This window comes from Hyla sarda, chromosome 2, assembly GCF_029499605.1.
Source record: "Hyla sarda isolate aHylSar1 chromosome 2, aHylSar1.hap1, whole genome shotgun sequence".
Lineage (NCBI taxonomy): Eukaryota > Metazoa > Chordata > Amphibia > Anura > Hylidae > Hyla > Hyla sarda.
Window position 1 is genome coordinate 246,912,603 of NC_079190.1, and position 18,243 is coordinate 246,930,845.

Consider the following 18,243-nt stretch of genomic DNA (forward strand, 5'->3'; position numbering starts at 1 on the left):
ATGTAAGTTCTAGCATAAAGTGCAAAATTATGTTTATTATTTCATCCCCTCCCAAAAAAAATAGTAATTATTTTACCTTGCCGTACATTTTATGGTAAAATTAAAGTCATTGCAAAGTACAATTGGTACAGAATAAAATCGAGCCCCCATATGGGTGGATGAAAAGAGTTATGTCTCTTAAAAGGCAAGGAAGAAAAACAAAAACGAAAAAATGAAAAGTAGCCGTGTCCTCAATGCTAAAATGGGTTGTGTCCTTAAAGCGTACCTGTCATAGTGCAAAAAAAAAGAAAAAAGTTATATGTTACTCAGGACCCAATCCTGATCATGTGCATATAATTTTTATGTGTCTCGGACCTATATATCCAGAGATATAAGCATTTATCTGCTGGTGAGTTACTTTTTCATTGTGCAGGCTGGAGGGGGCGTGTCAGTCTGTCTCCCTCACAGGAGCAAGCCTGGACAGTCAGCCAATCAGTACTCTCTACTCTGTAACCCTTTCCTCTCTGGTTTTATACTGTGTCATGTTACACAGAGAAAGATACTTGAAGCTTGCCTGCAGTAATCAGAAGACATTATGGAGAATTCATAACAGGATAAAATGTATAAATAGAAGAATAGATCTTTATAAAATTAGTGCAAGGATGCAAGAATAGATCTTTGTAAAATTAGTTCAAGGATTTTTTAAAAAGTACAGCATTTTTATGAATACATGTTCTATCTGTTTTATCTTCTCCTAGTAAAGCTGGATGCTAATCAGCATAGCTGTCACTATGTGTGTCAGTCATCTTTCACAGACTCCTGAATGTCTGATCAACTTCTTTGTCATTCAGGAGTCCGAGAAAACTTTGACTATTTCAGCATGCTGGGAGTTGTAGTTTAGTAACAACTGAAGTGTTGCCTCCAGCTGTTTTAAAACTACAGCTCCCAGCATGTCCACACATCCTTTATCTGTAGTTTTGCATACACAATGGAAATCTCCTATACTGGATACCGCTATGCTTTACGGCCGGTATCCAGTATGCTGTAAAATCTAGACTAGTCTGTCTGGCTAGAAGACAGGCGACCTCTAGTGGTGGCTATTTTGAGCTTGAATTTCAGGTGAAAATAGAATTTTTTTTTAACAGGTGTATACTGTGAAATGTCATATTGTAATGAGTCCTGCAATATATGAAAAGTTTTTAACAATGACAGTTATACAAAGAACAAAGACATATGCAACAGTCAATGATAGAAAAGTCATAAATAAAAAAAAGTTGCAAAATCTCTTTATTAACAGGATTATTTACTTTAAAGTAAACATTGCGCAGTTAGATACTTTACGGGCCATCAGGGGTTGTGTGGAATTTGCCCAATTTTGTGCAACTTTTTAAAGGTGCAGATGAAAAATACAGATGATAGTCAATAGCTAATTATTTAGTAAGATCAGATATGCGGCAAAAATAAATTTCAAAAATCTAAGCAGCTGTTTTTGAAAATGAGGCAAAGGGGCACATTTCCATGTAGAGCATGTCAAAATTGTAATGGGATTATTAAAGGTGACACAGTGACACATTCCACAAAGGGCACAGAGATAATGATTGAAGACAAAAAATACAATATATTTAATTAAATGTCCTTGTGGAATGGGGTACGTGGGGCAAACATCCAGAAATATGAAAATCAGAATAAATGAACATAAAAGTTATATTAGAAATTATAAGAGAAGAAGTAAGGAAAAAAAAGGATAATTTTGGTGAAACAAGTCTGGCTATTTTTCAGAAAATGGACATCAGGCATGTGATATGAGGTGGATGATATGTCAAGAGATAGAGAGTACAGGACAGGTAGGGTTAACTAGAAGAAACTTACTGAAGCGTGAAGTTGGGAACGTTAGCCCCGAATGGGATCAATGAAAATTGTTCATTCAATGTATTTTGTAAAATTGCTGATCTCCATAGTATTGTTTTTAATGTGCACTATATTTACTGATGTTTGTATGATTTTTCCTTTTTTACTTTGTTATAGAACTAATTTTCTCGCGAGAAGTATGTTGTATTTAATCATGGTGGTGGGTGTGCACGTGAGAGGCTTGAGAAAGGGAGTTCATTCTCCTGAAACGACGCCTTATCTATGGTCGGCGGATTTCCTGAGTAGCTCGACTTTCAGCCCACAGGAGATGCAATTAATCATGGCCGGGAATAGAAGACCTCAGAGAGGCTGATGAAATCCTAAAAGTGCCGGATTGATTTTTGCTACTTTATCACTGGGTGACTATCCTTTGTTATATCCACTTTATGCCTGTTTTGCATTTATTTACTATGGACTGTGTTGGATTTATGCCTGTGACTAAGGAGCCCCTGGCTTGAATGCACGAGAGCTGCCCCGTTGTTAACCCCTTAGAGCATATGGACGTTTATGAATGTCCATATGCGTGTCCCAATATATAATGCACGCTCACAAGGTGAGCGCGCATCATACCCGGCGGGTCAAGGTTGCTATAAGCAACCAGGACCCACGCTAATGCCGGATATCGCCGATAAAATCGCGATGTCGCGATCAGCTGGGACACAGCAGGAGGTCCCCTCACCTGTCTCCTGCATGTCTGAACGGCAATTGATTGCTCCAAGCCTGAAATCCAGGATTGAGCAATCAACCGCCGATAACCCTGATCCCTGCCATTGAATGCAATGGCAGTGATCAGTGTTTTGAATCAATGTACTGCATATTATAGTCCCCTATGGGAGCTATAACATTGCAAAAAAAAAGTAAAAAAAAAAAAAGTCAATAAAGATTATTTAACCCTTTCCCTAATAAAAGTTTGCATCACCCCCCTTTTTCCCGTAAAAAAAACCTGTGTAAATAAAATAAACATATGTGGTATTGCTGCATGTGTAAATATCCGAACTATAAAAATATATCGTTAACTAAACCGCATGGTCAATGGCGTATGCGCAAAAAAATTCAAAAGTCCAAAATAGCGCATTTTTGGTCACTTTTTATACCATAAAAAAATGAATATAAAGTCCAATGAAAACAAAAATGGTACCGCTAAAAAACTTCAGATCACGGCACAAAAAATGAGCCCCATACCGCCCCATACATGGAAAAAAAAAGTTATAGGGGTCAGAAGAGGTCAATTTTAAACGTATTTATTTTCCTGCATGTAGTTATGATTTTTTTCCGAAGTACGACAATATCCAACCTATATAAGTAGGGTATCATTTTAACCATATGGACCTACAGAATTAAGAAAATGTGTCATTTTTTACTGAAAAATGTACTGCGTAGAAACGGAAGCCCCAAATGTTACAAAATGGCGTTTTTTCTTCCATTACGTCGCACAATGATTTTTTTTCGTTTCACTGTAGATTTGGTGGCGCAAAAAAATAAGCCATCATATGGATTTTTAGGTGCAAAATTGAAAGGGTTATGATTTTTAAAAGGTAAGGAAGAAAAACAAAAGTGCAAAAACAGAAAAACGTTCCGTCCTTAAGGGGTTAAAGGGGTACTCTGGTGGAAATATTTTTTTTTTTTTTAAATCTACTGGTGCCGGAAAGTTAAACAGATTTGTAAATTATTTCTATTAAAAAATCTTAAACCTTCCAGTACTTATTAGCTGCTGAATTTTTTTCTTTTTAAAACACAGAGCTCTCTGCTGACATCACGAGCACAGTGCTCTCTGCTGACATCATGACCACAGGGCTCTCTGATAACATTTCTGTCCATGTTAAGAACTGTCCAGAGTAGGATTAAATCCCCATAGCAATCGTATGCTGCTCTGGAAAGTTCACAAAATGGAGAGAGATGTCAGCAGAGAGCACTGTGCTCATGATGTCAGCAGAGAGAACTGTGTTCCAAAAAGAAAAGAATTTCCTCTGTAGTATTCTGTAGCTAATAAGTACTGGAAGGATTAAGATTTTTTAATAGAAGTAATTTACAAATCTGTTTAACTTTCTTGCACCAGTTGATTTAAAAAAGAAGTTTTCCACCGGAATACCCCTTTAATCAGTGTTCCGCTGACAGTTAATAAATATTGATTATGCCCTCTTGGACAGATGAAGCAATTGGCATGTGCGCCTGTCAACGGCAAATGCAGATTTTCAGTCTCCATTGGCCGTTTGTGCTATGTTTACAGGCAGAAATGTCTCCAAGTGATAAGCTAAAGTTCCAACTTTTCTGACTGAAAAGGTGTGTTGCCTATATATATATATATATATATATATATATATATATGACAAGCAGCTTTGGACCATATATTGATACATGGTTTGGTGCATAGAGATACAAAATATTGTAAAAAAAAAAGTGTGATAAAAACATACTTGCAAGTGAAAATGACGACTACCGACAATGTAGTATTGCAAATAGCCATCAAATGAATGCCTGTAATAATATAGCCAAGTCTGCAAGATCCAAATGTTTGGTTTAGCTGGTATTTGCTCCGGGTCACAGAAGGGGTCTTGGCCCCCTCTATGACATCCATATGCACTAATGTCATAGAACACACCCTTTAAATGCATAAAGATTACTCCTAATTTGCTTCTCTGTAAACATTTTGCAGCTTTCTTGTTAACAGAAAATGAGCACCGCCATCAAAGTAACATACACAGGAAAAAGAAATGCATGGTTATATCCGCTGTAAAATGGAAATGCATTACTGTTCCATTTATTTTAATTTAAATAGCAGATACTAAAGAGGGGATTTCACAGAAGTGCAAACATAATATATTTTTACAGTAATTGGATTTCTCATTTGAAAATGTTAAATTATTGCAATACTATGGCTCCCTCATAGCCCAACAACCCAGGCATTAGAGATGCTATTAACATGTCAATTACGATCACATCTAGGGTTGCCTAAAATTACATCTAATGATAATGACTAGGTTAGTGTCCAAGAGTAGGACTGTACTAATAATGTTCTCTGTACTCACTCAGAATAATGGTACAAAGGATAGATTTTTGTAAGACTGGCAGCTCTTTTATTCCCAATGTGGGAAACATCTTACATCTTTATTTTCCTGGACGTCCTACATAACGGGTTAACTTCTTTAACTCCTTTGTGGGTAGAAGACAATATGGCAGCAACCATTACAAGAAAAAAAACAACAATATAATGTATTTATTTTTCTTCTCCTTTATAATTTGGAGAATTTTGGTTATCTGTATTCTGGGTCCTGTATGTGTGGTAGAGCGTTTAAAAGGGGATCACCTGCACTATATATACCTGTAAATTGAGGTAAGTGCAGATGATCCTGATGTCAGTTTCACTTTAAACTCTTAAAGGGGTACTCCGCCCCTAGACATCTTATCCCCTATCCAAAGGATAGGGGATAAGATGTCAGATTGCCGCGGTCCCGCTGCTGGGGAGCCCTGGGATCCCCGCTGCGGCACCGCGCTCTCATTACAGCACAGAGCGAGTTCGCTCTGCACGTAATGACGGGCAGTACAGGGGCCGGAGCATCGTTAAGTCACGGCTCCGCCCCTCGTGACGTCACGGCCCGCCCCTTTCAATACAAGTCTATGGGAGGGGGCGCGGCGGTCGTCACACCCTCTCCCATAGACTTGCATTAAGGGGACGGCCGTGATGTCACGAGGGGCGGAGCCATGACGTCATGCTGCTCCGTCCCCCGTATCGCCCGTCATTACGCACAGAGCGAACTCGCTCTGTGCTGTAATGAGAGCGGGGTGCCGCAGCGGAGATCCCAGGGCTCCCCAGCAATGGGACCACAGCGATCTGACATCTTATCCCCTATCCTTTGGATAGGGGATAAGATGTCTAGGGGCAGAGCACCCCTTTAAGGACTTAGGGCGTACCTGTACGCCCTAAGCCCGGTCCGAAAAACGGGGTCACGCCGTGACCCCGCATCACACCGGGTCGGTCCTGGCTGCTAACGATAGCCGGGACCCTGGGCTAACAGCGTGCGGCACGGCGCCGCGTCTGAAAACAAAAGTAAATGGTACCCGGCAGCTCAGTCGGGCTGATCGGGACATTGTGATAAAATCGCAATGTTCTGATCAGCTGGGACGCAGGCGGAGGTCTCCTTACCTCTCTCCGCTGCGTCCGATTGGGGATTGATTGCTCCAAGCCTGAGCTACAGGCTTGAGCAATCGAGCCCCTATCTGACGCAAAAAATGAGTCCTCATACCGGCCAGTACGCGGAAAAATTAAAAAGTTATAGGGGTTAGAACATAAGAACTTTTAACATATAAAATTTCCTGCATGTAGTTATGATTTTTTTCCGAAGTACGACAATATCCAACCTATATAAGTAGGGTATCATTTTAACTGTGTGGACCTACAGAATAAAGATAAGGTGTTATTTTTACCAAAAAATGCACTGCGTAGAAACGGAAGCCCCAAAAGTTACATAATGAAATTTTTTCTTCAATTTTGTCGCACAATGATTTTTCCGTTTCGCCGTGGATTTTTTGGTAAAATGACTATTGTCACTGCAAAGTAGAATTGGTGGCGCAAAAAATAAGCCATCATATGGATTTTTAGGTGCAAAATTGAAATCGTTATGATTTTTAGAAGGTGATGAGGAAAAAATTAAAATGCAAAAACGGAAAAACGCTGCGTCCTTAAGGGGTTAAGTACCAGATATCTAAAACTTCAAAGAGGTGTTATCTTCTTACACAAGCTGGATATAAAGTTAGGACAAGGTCCCAGGTTTAAAGGGGTGTTCCGCCCCTAGACATCTTATCCCTTATCAAAAGATGTCTGATCGTGGGGGGGGGGGGACCCCATGGATGGATGGGTATTGTTTTTAAAGGGGTGCTCCGCTGGAATCTTTCTTTTTTTTTTAAATCAACTGGTTCCAGAAAGTTAAACAGATTTTTAAGTTACTTCTATTTAAAAAATCTTAATCCTTTCAATTCTTATCAGCTGCTGTATAATACACAGAAAGTTCTTTTCTATTTAAATTTACTTTCTGTCTGACCACAGTGCTCTCTACTGACACCTCTGTCCATTTTTTTAATTAAGCCAGATTTTCTTTGTGGATTAAACAGTGGTCAGGATTTATACAATCTAAAAATGACTTTTGTAACCTTTCTTTTTTAGCCCTAAAGCCTTTTTGGTCAACCTTTGGATGGGGTTTTAAGGAACATATCAGAGGATAAAAGCTTCTTTCCCCAGTATAAAAGATCATTTTGGAACTTTAGACCATGTACCAGTAGATCATAACCCCTTTGGGGGAAAAAGACCAACAGATGTCAATTAAATCCAAGACAGGACCACCAAATTAAAAAGAAAACCACAACTTACAAACCATCAGACCAATGACAGACAGTCAGGACAAAAATTTGTCTTGCCCAGGCAGATACGTGTTCAGATGCCTGGGTCTTATCTGTCATGAGCAAAGGATACTCTCTGGAATTTGTCAGTCTTCCTCAAGATTGTTTTATCCAGAACAAGTGGGGGAAAAAAACTGTCATCCTTCAACTTATACGATTTTGTTGCCAAAGGGCTTTTAACCCCTTCAGGACCAAGCCCATTTTGTCCTTAAGGACCGGAGCGTTTTTTGCACATCTGACCACTGTCACTTTAAACATTAATAACTCTGGAATGCTTTTAGTTATCATTCTGATTCTGAGATTGTTTTTTCGTGACATATTCTACTTTAACATGGTGGTAAATTTTTGTGGTAACTTGCATCCTTTCCTTGTGAAAAATCCTAAAATTTGATGAAAAATTTGAAAATATTGCATTTTTCTAACTTTGTCTGCTTGTAAAGAAAATGTATATTACAAATAAAAAAAATTTTTATTCACATATACAATATGTCTACTTTATGTCTGCATCATAAAAGTGACGTGTTTTTACTTTTGGAAGACACCAGAGGGCTTCAAAGTTCAGCAGCAATTTTCCAATTTTTCACAAAATTTTCAAACTCACTATTTTTCAGGGACCAGTTCAGGTTTGAAGTGGATTTGAAGGGTCTTCTTATTAGAAATACCCCACAAAAGACCCCATTATAAAAACTGCACCCCCCAAAGTATTCAAAATGACATTCAGTCATCATTTTAACCCTTTAGGTGTTTCACAGGAATAGAAGCAAAGTGAAGGAGAAAATTCACAATCTTCATTTTTTACACTCGCATGTTCTTGTAGACCCAATTTTTAAATTTTTACAAGGGGTAAAAGGAGAAAATGTATACTTATATTTGTAGCCTGATTTCTCTCGAGTAAGCACATACCTCATATGTCTATGTAAAGTGTTCGGCGGGCGCAGTAGAGGGCTCAGAAGGGAAAGAGCGATAAGGGGATTTTGGAGAGTACGTTTTTCTGAAATGGTTTTTGGGGGGCATATTGCATTTAGGAAGCCCTTATGGTGCCAGAACAGCAAAAAACCCTCACATGGCATACCATTTTGGAAACTAGACCCCTTGAGGTACGTAACAAGGAATAAAGTGAGCCTTAATACCCCACAGGTGTTTCACGACTTTTGCATATGTAAAAAAAAAATTTTTTTTTCACTAAAATGTGTGTTTCCCCCCAAATTTCACATTTTTCCAAGGGTTAATAGCAGGAAATACCCCCCAATATTTGTAACCCCTTCTCTTCTGAGTATGGAGGTACCCCATAAGTTGACCTGAAGTGCACTATGGGCGAACTACAATGCTCAGAAGAGAAGGAGTCATATTTGGCTTTTTGAGAGCAAATTTTGCTCGGGGGGCATGTCGCATTTAGGAAGCCCCTATGGTGCCAGAACAGCAAAAAATACCCACATGGCATACCATTTTGGAAACTAGACCCCTTGAGGAATGTAATAAGGAATAAAGTGAGCCTTATTACCCCACAGGTGTTTCACGACTTTTGCATATGTAAAAAAAAAAAAAAAATTTCCACTAAAATGTGTGTTTCCCCCCTAATTTCACCTTTTTGCAAGGGTCAATAGCAGAAAATACCCCCCAAAATTTGTAACCCCATCTCTTCTGAGTATGGAGGTACCCCATAAGTTGACCTGAAGTGCATTATGGGCAAACTACAATGCTCAGAAGAGAAGGAGTCATATTTGGCTTTTTGAGAGCAAATTTTGCTCGGGGGGCATGTCGCATTTAGGAAGCCCCTATGGTGCCAGAACAGCAAAAAATACCCACATGGCATACCATTTTGGAAACTAGACCCCTTGAGGAATGTAATAAGGAATAAAGTGAGCCTTATTACCCCACAGGTGTTTCACGACTTTTGCATATGTAAAAAAAAAAAAAAAATTTCCACTAAAATGTGTGTTTCCCCCCTAATTTCACCTTTTTGCAAGGGTCAATAGCAGAAAATACCCCCCAAAATTTGTAACCCCATCTCTTCTGAGTATGGAGGTACCCCATAAGTTGACCTGAAGTGCATTATGGGCAAACTACAATGCTCAGAAGAGAAGGAGTCATATTTGGCTTTTAGAGAGCAAATTTTGCTCGGGGGGCATGTCGCATTTAGGAAGCCCCTAAGGTGCCAGAACAGCAAAAAAAAAAAACACACATGGCATACCATTTTGGAAACTAGACCCCTTGAGGAACGTAACAAGGGGTACAGTGAGCATTTGCCCCCCACTGGTGTCTGACAGATCTTTGGAACAGTGGGCTGTACAAGTTTTCATTTTCATGGACCACTGTTCCAAAGATCCGTCAGACACCTGTGGGGGATAAATTCTCACTGCACCCCTCATTACATTCCGTGAGGGGTGTCGTTTCCGAAATGGGGTCACATGTGGGGTTTTGTTTTTTTTGCGTTTGTCAAAACCGCTGTAACGATCAGCCACCCCTGTGCAAATCACCTCAAATGTACATGGTGCGCTCTCCCTTCTGGGCCTTGTTGTGCGCCCCCAGAGCACTTTGCGCTCACATATGGGGTATCTCTGTAGTCGGGAGAAATTGCGTTACAAATTTTTTTCCCTTTTACCTCTTGTGAAAATGTAAAGTATAGGGCAACATCAGCATGTTAGTGTAAAAAAGCATCAGCTGTTGCAAAACCACAACTCCCAGCATGCATGGTCTGTTAGTGCATGCTGGGAGTCATAGTTTTGCAACAGCTGGAGGCACACAGGTTAGGAAACACTGAGTTAGAAACAGAATGTTTCCCAACCAGTGTGTCTCCAGTTGTTGCAAAACTACAACTCCCAGCATGCCCAGACAGCTGAAGGGCATGCTGGGAGTTGTAGTTTGGCAACATCTGAAGGGCCAGATGTTGCTGAACTAAAACTCCCAGCATGCCTGGACAGTCAGTGCATACTGGGAGTTGTAGTTTTGCAACAGCTGGAAGAGCACAGATTGGAGACCATTATACAATGGTCTCCAAACTGGGGCCCTCCAGATGTTGCAAAACTACAACTCCCAGCCTGCATGGTCTTTTAGTGCATGCTGGGAGTTATAGTTTTGCAACAGCTGGAGGCACACAGGTTAGGAAACACTGAGTTAGAAACAATGTTTCCCAACCAGTGTGTCTCCAGCTGTTGCAAAACTACAACTCCCAGCATGCCCAGACAGCTGAAGGGCATGCTGGGAGTTGTAGTTCGGCAACATCTGAAGGGCCAGATGTTGCTTAACTAAAACTCCCAGCATGCCTGGACAGTCAGTGCATGCTGGGAGTTGTAGTTTTGCAACAGCTGGAAGAGCACAGATTGGAGACCATTATACAATGGTCTCCAAACTGGGGCCCTCCAGACGTTGCAAAACTACAACTCCCAGCATGCCCAGACAGCCAAAGGCTGTCTAGGCATGCTGGGAGTTGTAGTTTTCAGACTCCTAGAAGCAGCAGTGAAGATCTTCACTGCTGCCTCTGAGGACTACATACTTACCTGCTGGTCCCGTCGCTGCTCCTCCACGTGGCCGGTCCTGCCGCTGCTCCTCGGTCCTGCCGCTGCTCCAGGTAAGTCCGCCGGTCCCCACGTGTTCCCCCCGTGTGCCGCAGGTCCCCGCGACCCCCTGCAGCCTTCGTCCCCCGTTCTGCCCGTCTTCCAGGGGCGGGCAGTGCGGGGGATCTGAACTTTCACCCCAGATCACTGTGATTGGTCCACAGGGACCAATCACAGTGATCGCTGACCAGGACCATCAATTGATGGTCCTGGGGGTGAAGCAGAAGTTGTCCCCTGCTGGAAACAGCGGGACTTCTGCCAGTTAACCCGTGCGATGCTGCGCATCGCCGGGTTAACTGCATGTCATTTATAAACGCCGGGATGCGCGAACGCACTGCACAACCCGGCGTTTATATATGACATTCTGCGGGAAGGGGTTAAACCTGTTCCAACTCTTCTTAAGGGTAAATACGTTTATGCTCCAATCTTTGCAGTGCCCAAACTCAAATGAAATTGGGTCTTGCTATAGATCTCTTTTTTTACAACAAAATATTCTCGTCAGTGTTTTGCTTTCATATTTAAATGCCAAAACTAGTAATGGAGCAGACAGAAAAGTATTATGGAAAGATCTGACCTGTTCTATACAATGAGAATTCCAGCTCACCAGAACTAGGATGCGCATAATGTAAGTAAAGAGAGCATTGGTAAATATCCTAAAGGAAAAATTGGGTCCAGCATCCAGTAAAGTAGTCTTGTCGCTGAGGTTGGAGCCAGAGGAAGCGCTACATAGCGTGAAACAATTGTCGCTCCTCTGTTTGTTCGTATACCCCCGCCTCATGTCCGCACCCGCATACCTTGCTCCCTGTTGTGTTTTGTGATGTCCTGAATGGAATAAATATTTATCAAGACTTCAGCTTGGGTTGAGTGCTCCATTTTTTTTTCAATCCTCTACTGAAAAATTGAACTGTCCTCTAACATATGTGAGCACCCCATAAGTCTTACACACGAGCCGTGCAACCAACATAATAGAAGCATCACATCTATCTGTGAATGTCTCCAGATATTGCTTTACATTGACTTTGATGCCAGTGTCTGTTCTACCTTGCTATAGTCTTGTCGCTTTACTTAACAGTTAGAATTAAGCTTATCCATTGTAATATTCGCCAAACCCATCAATTTTTTTTTTCTGTTTATGGTGGAAACATGAGACTGACTAATACAATAGTCACAGGCCCACATTTATCATTGTCTTTAGACAGTTTTTTGTGTCTAAAAAAGGGGCAAAAAAGGCGCAAGCAGGGTTTTTTGCTCCTTTTTTTGCCCCTTTTTGTTTACACATTTCTGCTGATTTTGAGTTGCAATCCACTGATTTTGAGTTGCAATCCACTGATTTTGGCAATAGACATGATATTGGAAGGGATTTATCATTGCGCCTTTTTGTAAAAAGGAGCAAAAAAAGGCGCAAAGCCACTGAAAAGTCTCTAAAACTACACAACAGCCCAGGTGTATGTGTAGACAGAAATTTCTGAAAATGTGGACCTGCACAAAATTTATCAAAGCTCTTTTACCTTTTAATAAATTTGGTTCTCCTACACATTATCAGCACACAAAAATAAAGGTGTAAAAAAAAACGCTTCACTTGCACTGCAATGATAAATGTGGGCCACACTGCTTATCACTTACACAAAGTTATTGGGGAAGAATCATCAAAACATGTGTAGAGAAAGAGAAGTGCAGTTACCTATTGCAACCAGACTGCTTCTTTCATTTTTAAAAAAGGCTTCTGAAAAATGAAAGAAGCAATCTAATTGGTTGCTATGGTAAACTGCACCACTTTTTCTATAAACGGTTTTGATAAATCCCCCCTATTCTGCTTTCAATTCCCCTGAGAGGTCTGGAATCAGACAGTGAATGGTCTCTTTCCAGACTTCTCCAGGGAATCAGAGCATTTGGTGAGTATGTTTTATTATTCAGCTCTTCACTGCTTTTATTAAAAAGGCCAGAAAACGCACTTTTTGGACCCTTGAGCCAAATACACAACTGGACCTCCTCCCACCATGTTCTCCTCATAGTATTAGTATCTTCTAGGTTAACTTGGGCCTTTGGTCCCTTCAGTCATGAGGACCCGGATGCAGCTGTTACTCCCATATTGTTTGGTCCCTCAGAGTGTACCATAAAGATGGATATATAGGAAAAGAAATATGAAGTAAGTGTAACAGGGTTTCAAGGGTGTCCAACTATATTCCTGTGGTCCTTATCCTTGTTACCTCTGGGCACTCAGCAGACTGATCCTGAGCTTCCGCTACCTAGGAGCTGGGGCATATATCTACAGAATTGCCTCCACCCTAGGGTATGGATGTGGGGTCCTGTTGGGAATAACTTTGAGAGAATATTATAACAATGTGTACATAGGTCTCACCCACCCACCCACAATAACACCTGTGGTCCAATCTAATCTTTGTCTTAGCGGGTGCTAAGTATATACAGTTGGTGCACATTGAATAGATGGGGCCCATATAAAGTCATTCTCCACAGTGTTCCCTGGAGTAGGCTGGAGTAAATAAAATGTAGATGTCTTTTATCTGTATGTGAGTTCAGTTTGCCCTGTTGTGGTGCAGAGAGAGAAGGGTTTCAGGCTCACTCTTCCACAGGCTATAAATCAGGTCAGTCAAGTTTCTTTTTTCTGCTTACAGAGGGCTTTTCTGCAACCAGCTCTGAGATTCCTCTCAACTACTCTTTGGGACCAAATCCTGACAGTCTGCTTCCTCTGTGTCCCCTCTTTCTGCAAATCCAAGATGGCCACAAGTGCATGTCCAGACTCCTCCTTCCCCAGCTTAAGTCACTGCTTAGTTTATTTGTTTGTGCAGTCTGCCATCTACTGAACACTTGATGTAATTGCAGGGTAATAACACAACATTAATCCCAGTGGGTTACACAAAAAACAGGAAATAGGAAGCCATAGCATATGTATTGAACAGTATCAAAATACCTGTTTCTTCACATTTTATAAAACAAATATTTCAAAGCAGCTAATTTTCTCCCCGGTAGCTAAATTATAGCTAGGCTTTTTTTTTTACCTGGGGCAAGGATTTGGTTCATTTTCCTAGCCATGTATTTTTATTATGCATTCCTGGAAGAGCTTAGTAATATGGGATGTAGTTGGAAACTTGTTTTTATTTATTTATTTTTTATGAACTGGTGCCAGAAAGTTGAAAATATTTGTAAATTACTACCATTTAAAAATCTCAATCCTTTCAGTACGTATTAGCACCTGTATGCTACAGAGGAAATTCTTTTATTTTTGAATTTCTTTTTCTCTTGTCCACAGTGCTCTCTGCTGACCTCTCTGTCCTTGTCAGGAACTGTCCAGATCAGCATAGGTTTGCTATGGGGATTTTCTCCTGCTCTGGACAGTTCCTGATACAGGCATCCGGTGTCAGCAGAGAGCACTGTGGGCAAGACAAAAAAGAAATTCAAAAAGAAATGTTGTCTTTAGTATACAGTTGCTAATAAGTACTGGAAGGGTAAATATTTTTTAATATAAGTAATTTACAAATCTGTTTAACTTTCTGGCACCAGTTGATTAAAAAAAAAAAAAAAAAGTTTTCCACCGGAGTACCCCTTTAAGGGAAAACAAATCTAGAAGTCTAGCTTCATTACATTAACATGGAGCAGTCCGTGGCACAGGACTTGTTTAGAAGCCATACTGAAAGCTTGGCTTGTCTAATGTCTGCCTGCCCCACCTAGGTAAAGTGCAGCATTAATCACACACAAGATGACAGTAATTTGGACAGCAGGAAAGGAACAGCATGGCGCTGCTTTATCCACGGACTGTCATCAGGAAAAGGCCAGCAGCTGGCTGGAAATAAACTGATTATCCCTTCCATAATATGTGCTGCAGCTAAACTATGTGCAATATATAAATCTTAGCCTGCAGATAGAAGAACTGCTGGACTAGGTGGATAAACTAGCCAAAAGGCCATGCAATTTCTAAAATCTAATTTTTGAATTATTTAACCCACTTTTAGCTAACATTGTCTTACTCCCAAGTTCCCTTCAATCATCATAAGGGTAATTCCATACAAAACGGGCTGGTTACAAAAGTTTTATACAGCAAATCCTAAGAAAGTCACAGTGAAACTAGCATGGACAAATCCACACCCTATTGTGACTGTTCATTTGTAGAATTTTTTTTAACAGATTTGGAAAAGAAGAGAAACTAAACAAGTATGGATTGATTGAGGATTTCAAGTTATCCTTTGAAGTAAATGGGGAAAATCAGCAAAATGTCCATGATAAATCTATGACATAAATATTCAGTGGATTTAACTATATGCAAGTCAGTTTCTGCATGGAAAATGTCCGCAGTGTGTGGATGAGCTTTGGCAGAAAAGTACTGTGCTACAATTATATATTTCACAGAAAATCGACAGTGTGAAGATTTTCATTTGGATAGATGCAAATGGGACAGTTTTGCTGCAAAACCTTTACCAAATCAAATGGAATTTGGTATGGATTTGCCACTGTGGGTTTCTGAAAAAGAGAAAAAAAAATCTTGAAAGTATAACTGTCATGTTAGGTTACATTACAGGATAAGCTGCCCTGTGTATATATGAGGAGCAGCAATATATCTGGTCATTATATAACTTGTATATGGTATTTTTTTTAGCAGATTTCTGCTCTGCAGGTTTTATCCATAATTTGCAGTTCTCCCAGAGCTGGTGAAGGGAGCTCCCTCCTCCCTCCAATAGACTTGTATTACTTGGATTGCTGACACAGGACAAAGCAGAACTGATTTTCAGAGAAGATTTGAGCAGCAGGAGAGAGTGGGGGAGGGAAATTTTTAGATAACAGGAGAAAGAAGCACTTTTTTCTAATAAGATATTACAAAGTTTTATATATGCGCTTGTACTAGTGATCTTTGCAAAATATGTTCAAATGACAGTGCCTATTTTAAAATCTGCCATTTAGATGAATAACCACTGTTAATCTGCAGTGAAATTTGCAGTAGAAATGTTGCTTGTGTAGTTAACTGCATATTTTGGGTTCCCAATTTAGATTTGCTCAGATCATATCCGCATGGCTAGAATTTCCGAAATGCAGCTCCCACGGAAAATCCTGCTCTGAAATTCTGCTGCATAAAGAAAAGATTGGTATACTATAGTACGGAAATTTCATACTCCAGACCCATCAAAAAAAGAAACATATTCATTCTTTCTGTGGAAATCCACGTGGCAGTAGTGATGGTGCAGGTCTGCAAAGTCCTTGCACCAGTGGATTATGGCAGCAACCGCTGTGGATGGGATCTCTGCTTGAAAGATTTTCAGTCTGAAATTCTGTAGCGGGAATATATCCTTATCCACTGTGGATTTTCTATGCATAAATCCTCATGGAAAATCCACTCTGTGTGCATTTACCATTAAGTAGAAAGAGTGGGGAGAGTAGCGGACTGCCTCATGCTCTTTTCTTGCTCTGTCTATGGGACTCCTAGGCAGCAATATGTGATTGTTTTAGTCACTCGGCTAAAGGGGTACACAACCCCAAGACATCTTATCCCCTATCCAAAGGATAGAGGATAAGATGTCTGAACTCGGCTGCGGCACCCCAGACATTCGGTGCACAGAGCGAACTTCACTATGTGTCAGATGACTGGAAATGAGGGGCAGAGGCTCGTAACATCACAACTATGCCCCTTCAATGCAAGTCTATGGGCCCATAGACATTTATTGAGGGTGCGGCTGTGACATCACGAGCCTCCGGCGCTGCACCCGACACTAAACAAATGCCCGGTGCAGCAGGGGGTCCTTTGGATAGGGGATAAGATGTCTAGGGGTGGAGTACCCCTTTAAGATCCAGGAGAGAGCAAGCTTAGTGCATACTTTTCTCTGCTATATCTAGCAATTGGTTGGGGTCTAAACATTCAGATGACTGATCCAAACTTTTGATGTGTCTCTATGACATATTCAATTTTATATTCTTATTGCCACTGTCCTTTTAAGCTACATTCTCATGATTGGTGAAGATACCAGAGGTTGGATCCCCACCAATCAGCTAGTTATTCCCTATCTTGTGGATATTCCCTATCTTGTAGATAGAGGATACCTTTTAATGGTGAAATAACTCCTTTTAAGGCGTTGTCTGACACAACGTCAGGCAAACCTGCAGATTTTGGTGGAACTGGTCAACTATCTAATGTATCTGGGTATGTCCCAACTTTCTCTGATGGCAGATGTTGGAAGATATGTCTAACAGCAGTTTATTCCACTATCCCTATTAAGAAGGCATGCACACTTGATGTGCCTTTGTAAGGGGGGATTGGAAGAGACAGCTGTCTAAAGTGTGTGGCCTTATTTAATTTCATATTTTTTTTCTTCTTAGAAAGAACACAAACAGTTAACTACATATAACGGTTCCTCTAATTCTGGTAATTGATAAGAAATGATAAGAAAGCTGCTGGAAATAATTACATTTGACAGCTGTAGACTATGTGTGGCTACATATGACGTCTTCCCGTAAGCCTCTTATCAAGTGAAAATCTGAAGAATGCGATTATTAGTAGTCACATCAAGGGCAGTGGAGGCATCTCCATAAGAACTCTACCTTGTTAATTATAGTTTCTAATGTAAATATGCCTTTGACTAAGTGGATAACTCGAAATTCTAGATACATGACATGTAGAATGTCAGAAATGCTTCTAATTTAAAATATTTGATATATTGATGACTAAAAGCTGCATTTAACGATTGTATTTTGTTGATTTTTTTGTAATATTTAACTTTAGATTGATGTACCTTTTAATAAGGCCTTGTTCACACAATGCAGTTTGATGCAGTATGTGGTGCCTTTTTTTTTCTTGTACTCAAACTTAAGAGTGAATCTTTAATGGAGATAATGTATTCAGGCAAGCGTGTTGGATCATACCCCTAATACACAAAAAAAAATGCAGTGTGTGATGTAAATATTTCTCCCTGGGGATAGCTCTGGGATCGTCCTTGACACTGCCACAGGACACGTTTCCACTTCAATCAGCAGGCAATCAACAGTACTTTATGCAAGTCCGGCCCCTCGCCAGCTTTATTAGACAGGTTGCAGGATAAATAAAAACATAAGACAGGAACAAACAAAACCCTAGACCATCTAGTCACTAATTAAACAATCCAGCATGCCCTGACTATCAACTGGTGGACTTTTCCCGGCCAGTTAAACTTATGCCTCCTGCAACCTTCTACTCATTGTTCACACACAGCATTTGCAACCTCTTGCTGTGCATCATCCACATCACTCTTGGGGCCTCTCACAGCTCAGGCTGTGTGTTCCTCACCAGGACCCCTGCCACCACTCTACAGCCACCTTGCTGTCTTCTGGGGAGAGCCTCAACTATTCTGTCTGACTTCCTTTTAAACACACTTCCCCTTTCTGTTACCTCATTAATTAGGCCACAGGTGGAGGTTTCTCCAGGGTTAGCTAGGGA

At 40.5% G+C, this 18,243-nt stretch overlaps 1 protein-coding gene and 1 long non-coding RNA gene across 2 annotated transcripts in view; one reads left to right on the plus strand and one right to left on the minus strand.

Annotated features, from left to right (window-relative positions):
- Window positions 1–18,243, minus strand: part of DOC2B (double C2 domain beta) — a 740,104-nt gene that overhangs the window by 61,197 nt on the left and 660,664 nt on the right. The window lies entirely within an intron of this gene.
- LOC130355959 (uncharacterized) lies at window positions 1,755–17,414 on the plus strand. The gene is made up of 3 exons (XR_008888718.1): window positions 1,755–1,823; window positions 2,005–2,246; window positions 17,151–17,414. It is a non-coding gene; the product is annotated as an uncharacterized LOC130355959 (long non-coding RNA).